Source organism: Bidens hawaiensis, unplaced genomic scaffold, assembly GCF_021521415.1.
Source record: "Bidens hawaiensis isolate Kalapana, Puna unplaced genomic scaffold, B.hawaiensis_p1.1 tig00002343_1, whole genome shotgun sequence".
NCBI classification, from domain to species: Eukaryota; Viridiplantae; Streptophyta; class Magnoliopsida; order Asterales; family Asteraceae; genus Bidens; species Bidens hawaiensis.
In genome coordinates, this window is record NW_027491127.1 from 2,597,528 (window position 1) to 2,605,727 (window position 8,200).

Below are 8,200 nucleotides of genomic sequence, written 5' to 3' on the forward strand. Positions count from 1 at the left end.
TTTTACATTTTTTCTTTTATTTTTTGAAACAAACAAACAAAAAAGATATCTCAGATCAAACTTATAGTTAATATCGCCTATGCACAACCCCATTAGCTACATAGCAACTCAAAAAAATAAATAATTTATCTAATTATTTTGTCATTAAGGGCTAATTTGGAGGAAAGTACATCAAATATTCCAATGCCCTTCTTTGGAATTATTAATTAAACCTTTTTGTGGAGAATTTTTTATTGATCAAAGTTACCAAATAATTTAATTCTAATACAAACAAAAATTGAGAAGCTGCGCCGTTTTATGGATCTGTTTAAACTTTAATGTTTAAACCAATGAAAATTAAACATGTATGCAAGCTCCAAGGAAAAGAATGGCACTTTGTGCAATAATGATAAATTTCAAAATGCTCTACTTCAGTATTTTTATAATTCTAATGACACCCCTGAAATTTGATACAACACAAATAACTCTCTCCATCTTATTTATATTGCCATACATACATAATACTTGAAATCATACGAATCTTCATTGACTTGTCTATACAAGGTTAAAAACTTATGTGGCATTTAGTTTTTTTTTAACTAAGTGAGTTTACCTTTAACCGCTATTGACGATAAAAGATAATTACTAGAATATAAAAAAATCTTAAAGTCATATTATGTAAAATTCACTAGACGTCTTCATTAAAAGTTTACCTCTTGAATGTCACATGTCCAGCAAAAACTGTGAATTACCTTATCTTGTTGGTTAGCAGGATATTGACGAGTCTGTGAGTTTTCCAGTAATACTTTCTCATGGTTATCTGAAAAAAAAAATAAGTAACAAGAAAATCAAGGTTATTATATAAATTCTTAAAATATAAGTTAAGGGGCAAAAATGTCAATTATTAAACTACAAGGGTTGATTTTGTTGTTTCTAACAAAATCATCATATGTAAACTAACACCAACGGTTCTGGTTATCTTCTGTGTTGAAAATGGAGTTAAAAAGCAGAGGAAACAACATAAACATCTATTTTTGCCTTGTTAATATCACTGCATTGTGATCAATCATTCCATAACTGACAACAAGAACATTAAGGAAAAAAACAAACCCTTTTTCATTTAATGTACTCATGGTTTTGTTGATGATGAGATACTAGCTTTCACAATCTTATAGAACACCGATAATCGGTGAGCTGCCAACTAGATACAGATGTTTAGATCACAAAGAAACGGGAAGTCTCCGAGTTCAGGGGAGAGGGTTGATTTCAAGTTTTCAAATTTCCAGGCTCTTCAGGTAATCATATGTTTTCTTTTCAATCAAATGACCACAAGAATCTGAGTGTTATTTTCAAGTTTTCATGGTGACTCTTAATCATTTTTCGATTAAATTCTCAAAATCTGTAACTCTGAAAGTGTTTCTGTGATTTTTGATTATTCTGCAAACTTTTGATGTTTTTTATGTTTCATGCCAGCTTAAAACTTGTCTTGATATGACAACTTAATAGTTGATCATATCATATCCATGGTAAATAATAATGTTTTTGGTTGGGGATTTTGTTTGCATAGGTACCAAAGGTATGGGACAAGCTTTTAGTCTCAATAATCTCAGTAGAAACAGGAAAAACAATTGCAAGATCAAACAAAGCGTTGGTGCGAAATGGAAATTGTCAATGGACCGAAAGCCTATCAGAATCTATCTTGATTTCACACTATGATTCTTCAAAAGAGCTTGAAGAAAATATTTTCAAATTTGTTGTTTCCATGGTATGATTGCTCTTGATCTTGAAATTATGAAAATTTATCATTTGATCTCAACCGTCCATTTTGTTATTGTAGGGGTCTGCTAGATCTGGCATTCTTGGGGAAGCAAGTGTCAATATTGCACGGTATTATACGAGTTCAAGATCATCCGCACTGGTTTCTTTGCCATTGAAGAAATGCAACTATGGCACAATTTTACAGGTGAAATTTGCATATAGAATGTGAAAGTTATAACAGTTTGTAACATAACCAAATTAGAAAATTGAGAGAAGTTCATATGCATACCGTTATAAACTTGTGAATTATCATATATAACAAATCCACAATAAAAATTACATATATCCTTTAAATACTAGTTAAATTCCATGTTTTGCTCATTTTATTAAAAACAATTCAAAATATAAAATGTACCTGTTTTATTTAAAACAATTCAAGTTTAACCTTTTTGCTTTCTTTTATAATTCTTTTTTTGAATTTCCTTTAAATAATGCATAAATCACATACTAAGGAGCCATGTATATGATTTTTAATATTTAATATAATATAATAATTTCGTATGTTTTATGCATTAAGACTTTCGCTAACTAAGTATACACTTTGGATGACTTTTGACATTAAGTCGCTATATCAATGATCCTAAAGAGACTTGACTCATAATAAGAAAAACTTATGGCTGTAAAGACAACTTTGTATTCATGAATGTTAACGAGTTACGAATTTATCGGTTGGAAAAACATCTTAAGCAATGTACAACCTGAAGAGTTCTTTGACACTGTTTCTAACCAACTTATGCTGTCATTTTTAGGTCAAAATCCAATGCCTGACACCAAGAACAAATCTCAGGTACATGTTTGTGATAAATTTTGTTATTATTATTATTTGTTGTTAAATCATGTGTATAATGATGTTGAAAGTTGTAAATACATATCAAAGGGTCGAAGGATCAAAATACCCGGGATCCAATACAGAAGCTGCGGATGAAAATTATGATGACGCGGGTAGCAGATCTAACGAATCAGCTGCCTCACCTAATCTCAGTGCTGAATCCCCTCCAAATCAAGATCTGGCTCCCACTTCACTTCTTGAAAGAATTAAATTCATGGTAATGTTTAATATGATCAAGATTCTCAATTTCAGTTTCAAAAATCTACATGCTTATTTCGATTGTTCAAGAAACATTAGATGACTACATAATATCTTTTCAACAAGTAATAAAATTTGTAGCACTTTTGATACTAAATTTTTGAGATATCACATGCTAACTTCAATTGTTCAAGAAACATTAGATGACTACATAATATCTTTTCAACAAATAATAAAATTTGTAGCCTTTTTGAGATAATCTATATACATTTGAACATGAAAATAATTTACTTTTCACTTGTAGTTTGACCTCAAAATCTGCTTCCCATTTTACTTCTTAAAAATCATGGTAATGTTAGATATGATCAAGATTCTCAAAAAGTTGACCTTTTTGGTCAAAGTATCAAACACATTAAATTTAACTTCAAAGTCGACATGCTTAATTCAGTTGTTCAAGAAACATCAGATGATTACGTAATATATTTGCAACAAGTAATAAAACATGTAGCACTTTTGATACTTAATTTCTGAAATAATCTATATTAACTTGAACATGAAAGTAATTTACGACGTACGTTGACTTTAAACTTTGACCTCAAAAGTCCATCTTTAATGCAGGAAACAAGTTATGATCCATCTGGTTCGAATCAGAACAATGATTCTGCTGAATATTCTTCAGAAAAAGAAAGATTTTATCAAAAAAGTCATATAAATGGAATCAAACAGAATCTTAATTCAAACTCCAGAAACAGTTCACCTCGAAGCTTTTACACGAACGAAGAAGATCAATCTGTTTCAAAGTCAAACAACTCATCATTCAAATCAAGAATAACCCATGATGAACAAGAACCGGAGTACGAGGAAAGCCCTCCGCCTGTCCCTCCCTTGATGTCTGCGATGAATGCCAGTTCTTCAAAAAACCTTCTTGAAGCAGCTGAAGACACCATTGAAGAGCTCCGCAATGAAGCCAAGATGTGGGAGCGGAATTCGCAGAAACTAATGCTTGACTTAGAGATTTTAAAAGAGAGATTCTCGGACCAGTCGAAAATTTTGGCGGGAAATCAAATGGAGCTGTCTGCAGCATTTGCTGAACGTGATGGTATGAAGAAAGAAGTTGATCATATAAAGATGTTGTTAGAAGAATCAATTGTCAAGCAAAAGTTGACAATGAAGTCAAAGTCAATCTATAACTCAGAAAGTCAAAGTCAACTCATGAAAGAACTTGAAAATGAGCTGCAGGCCCATAAAAAATCGAATCTTGATTTGACCCAACAACTTAAAAGGAATCAAGAATCAAATATTGAGCTTGTGTCAATTCTTCAAGAATTAGAAGAAACAACAGAAGCACAAAGATTGGAAATTGAAGAACTTTTGGCGGTTAAGACAAAGTTGACTGACTTAGAAAAGTCCTTCAATTCCAATTTGGTGGAAACTAGAAGCTTGCAGCTTAAGTTACAGCAAATGGAGGAATCAGAAAAGACTTTACAGGCAAACATGTTGATTCTTGAACAAGCTTTGGAGAACAAAATCAATGATATGGAAAACGAGCGAGTTTCGAACAGTCAAACTTTGTTAGATATTGAAAAGGAATACAAAAACACCTTATCTGTAAAAGAAGAAGATATTAACAGTTTGGAGTTGAAATTATCAGAAAGAAAAGAAATTGAAGAAAATCAAATGAGAGAGATCCAACGGCTGAAAACAAAAGTTAGCAAGATGGAACACGAATGCAGTGAGTTAACCAATGAAAACTTGGAGGTGGTTTGTGAGCTTGAAGAATCAAAGAAAGTAATTCAAGAAAGAAACATAGCAATTGAAGAGGACCGGAAGCTTCTAGAAGAGTACAGGTTGAAGATCCGAGAGCTCGAGAGTTTGAAAGTGGAACAAGAAGCTCAAATTGCTGATCTAGAAAAGGAGAAAGAAGAGTTACAAGAAAACATGGAAATTGCATTGAATGAAAGCAATATAACCTCTAAATGTTTAGATGATTTGAGAAATGATTTAATAGTGCTTAGCAATAGTGTTGATTCACAAGTTGCTGCTAATAAGTTACTCGAACGAAAAGCAACCGAGCTTGAAAAAGTTAAGGGTGAAATGGAGATTAGTTTGTTTGAAATGTAAGAACAAAACATCAAGTTGCTGGACCGCGTGTCTGAATTAGAAAGTCAACTAAAAGACATGAAAAGTCAACACGAGTCCACCTTGCTGGAGTTGGAGAAATCTGAATCTGAAAAATCAAATCTTCAACAAGAAGTAAAAAACTTGCAGAATGTAGAGAAAATATTATTAAACACTCAACAGGAGTGTGAATATGAGAAATCTGAAAAACAGAAACTGCAAGATTCTGCTGAGAAACTAGTTGAAGAATGCAATAATCTTCAGAAGTCATACGAAGATATGACAAAAGAAAAGGCGGAAATTTATGATAAAGTTTCACGTTTAGAGATGGAGTTAACGGAAGCAAGGGGCAATTTGGTAATTTCATCGGAAAAGGTAGCTGATCTAGAAGAAAAATATGCTTCTATGTTGGAAGAATATATGTTTAAAGAAAAGAGTCTTTCTTCACATTTGGATGAACTTAATCAAGAAAATTGGAAATTAAAAGAAAAGGTTACAATGGAAGAAAGTTTGTTGAATCAAATGTATTTGGAAAAGACCGCCGAGATTGAAAACTTGGAAAACGAGATGGAAAATCTCAAAGTAGAGATTTCCGGGCTTTATGAACAGAAGTCAACATTGACTTCAGAAAAGTCAACTTTGGAATCTTCTCTGAAAGAAGTTCAATTAAGAACAGAATCGATTGAAAACGAGCTTCAAACGGTTCGTGAGGAATCAGAATTGAAGATTCAAGATCTAACAACTGAGCTTGCTGCCATCAAACAAAACTATAAGAAACTGATGACAGATCACGAGAAAAAGTCAAAGTTGTTGACCAGTTACAGAACGAGAGAAGAACGAAAGAAGACAATGGAGAATGATCTTGAACTTAAGCTTACAATTTCAGAATACGAACGCCAACAACTCATTAAAGAAGCTGCAAATTTAAAAGAGAAACTTAATGAAACTCTGAATCTTGAAAATGAATTATTGGATTATAAGCAAAAACTTGATAAGTTAAAGATCGAAAAGAGTAATCTAGAAGCTTCACTTCGTTCGGTTTCTAGCAGTTTTGAAGAGCTTAAAGCTGAGAGGATATCAGAATATGAAGACTGTAAAAGTCAGAAAATTGCATTAGAAGAAAAGCTAACGAGACTGGAGGGTGATCTAATGGTTAAAAACGCATCACGATCACAGGATGCTGATATGAAAAATGAGATCAGTAGGATCAAGAGTGCTAATTTGCAGTATCAGTTGAAAATTCAACAACTTGAAGGTGAAAAAAATGAGTGCTTGAAGAAATTTAATGCTCTTGAGGAAGATCTAAAACTATTGTCAGCAAAAAGCAAAGTGGTTTGTGTTTTAAGTCTCAATTTTTTTTATTAAATATCAGTATGTATGATAAAAAAGATTAGATCTTGATTCACCTTATATCCAAAAATTCTTATATTCTTACTGGGAATATAATCTTTTTTGCTGAATCTTAATTCTTGGCTCTTTTGTCTTATGTATCAGGGTGTTAATGAGACTCGTACTCAAGAAGATATCGATTATGCTGCAAAAATAGAGATGCTTGAAGCGGAGCTTGATGAGGCTCTTGATTCTAATAACAAGTACCGACTTCAACTTCAAAGGTTAGTATACAAAAAATTCTACATTCATCACACAATCATACTAAACTTTTGACTTTTAGGAGTCAAAACAACAATGTGTTTTCTCACACGGGTGTAAATGAACCAACCTGCTAAGGCTCGAGTCCAGCAGAACTAAATAAGCTTGTTTAATAATATACATAAGCATGATAAAAGTAACTAAATAATCTATAATATGCTATATCTATAAAACTATAATTATAAATAATAATCGATCAGAGCTCAAGCTTGAGAAATTTCTCACTAGCCGAGCTTGACTCGTTTACGCCCCTACAGTCACAGTTATAATACATTAATACATGGATATTAATTACAATATATGAAAAGGGTATCAGAAAAACATACATTTTGAGCTAGAAGCTAAAACTATTACTGGTGTAGTGATGTACACAACTGTTATTTGTGGTTATGACTTCTAACTGATCTGCATATCTCTGCAGGTTGAAAAACGAGGGGCGCAACAGTCTTTTAACATCGAACGGTAAATCAAAGACTGAAAGTGAAGTAGTGACAAAAGAAAGGTTTGAAAGGACAAAGTCATCTTTGGAGACCGAGCTAAAAGACCTTCGTGACCGGTACCTTGAGATGAGCCTAAAGTATGCTGAGGTGGAAGCCGAACGAGACGATCTTGTAATGCAGTTAAAAACAAACACCGGTGCAAAGAAACGATTTCAGTTCCTTGAAAACCCATGATAAGTACAACCCATTTGTTCTTTGAAGATTAATAGTTTATAAGCATATTTATACACGAACATTAAATAATCATCAAGCCACGGGCCTCGCCTCGTGAGAACATTTTACGACTTAATTAAAATAAGATGATCTTATTTTAAGATTTGTTCATGTGATTCTATTTTAGTAAGCTACTTCTTTTAGCAATACAATGCATAAATATAGTTCTATCTTTCTGAAAGGATGTTTATGTGAACTGAAGGCTCATGCTGCTTATAGATCATTCATTCAGGATTTTCAGGGGTCATTCTTTAAAGAAAATGATTTATTTTTAAAACAAAGGGCCGACCGAATATATCAGTCGGCTGACATAATAGATTAGTAGGATGACGGATCTTATTGTTTTGAGGGCACGTGTCAAGATCTTGTTGGTTCCGTAAACCGTCGGACGACAGAACTAAACGGTCGGTCCGACCATTCTTGGAAGGGCCATTTTGGGTATTTGTAGAATTGGAGGGTTAGTTAAGGAATGTTGTTGGTCAAATGGATCATTTTGGTCATATTCCCTATAAAACGGGTTAGATTGAGTTGGCTTGTAAACACTATTCATTTTGTTTATATATAAAAGTTTTAGGTTTAATGTGATTGAGAAAACAATTTTACTAATTTTTGAACAAAATTTAGGAGGTTTTATGCATTTAAATATATTCTATGTGACGTTATCAATTAATTTGATATAATTGTTTATATTCATTTGACGCGTTAGACATACAATGTATTTTTTTTATTCATCTGATGCGTTGGAAAAAATGATTTAATACTGTCACATTATCTTTACAATACGTGCTTTATAAGTCAATTATGATTTATACATCACAAAAATTATCTTGTACCATTTTTGTAAATACTTGGGCTTGTCTCAAATTAATGTACTTGTTTTTGTAGCATTTGACGC

General features: G+C 32.5%; 1 pseudogene across 1 annotated transcript; it reads left to right on the top strand.

The window, feature by feature from the left end:
• Positions 1-669: 669 nt before the first annotated feature.
• On the top strand, positions 670-7,383 carry LOC143618826 (uncharacterized; annotated as a pseudogene). Its single transcript, XR_013151078.1, has 8 exons — positions 670-1,274; positions 1,547-1,744; positions 1,817-1,942; positions 2,547-2,584; positions 2,675-2,843; positions 3,443-6,274; positions 6,437-6,555; positions 7,014-7,383. The product of XR_013151078.1 is annotated as an uncharacterized LOC143618826 (transcript).
• Positions 7,384-8,200: the final 817 nt, after the last annotated feature.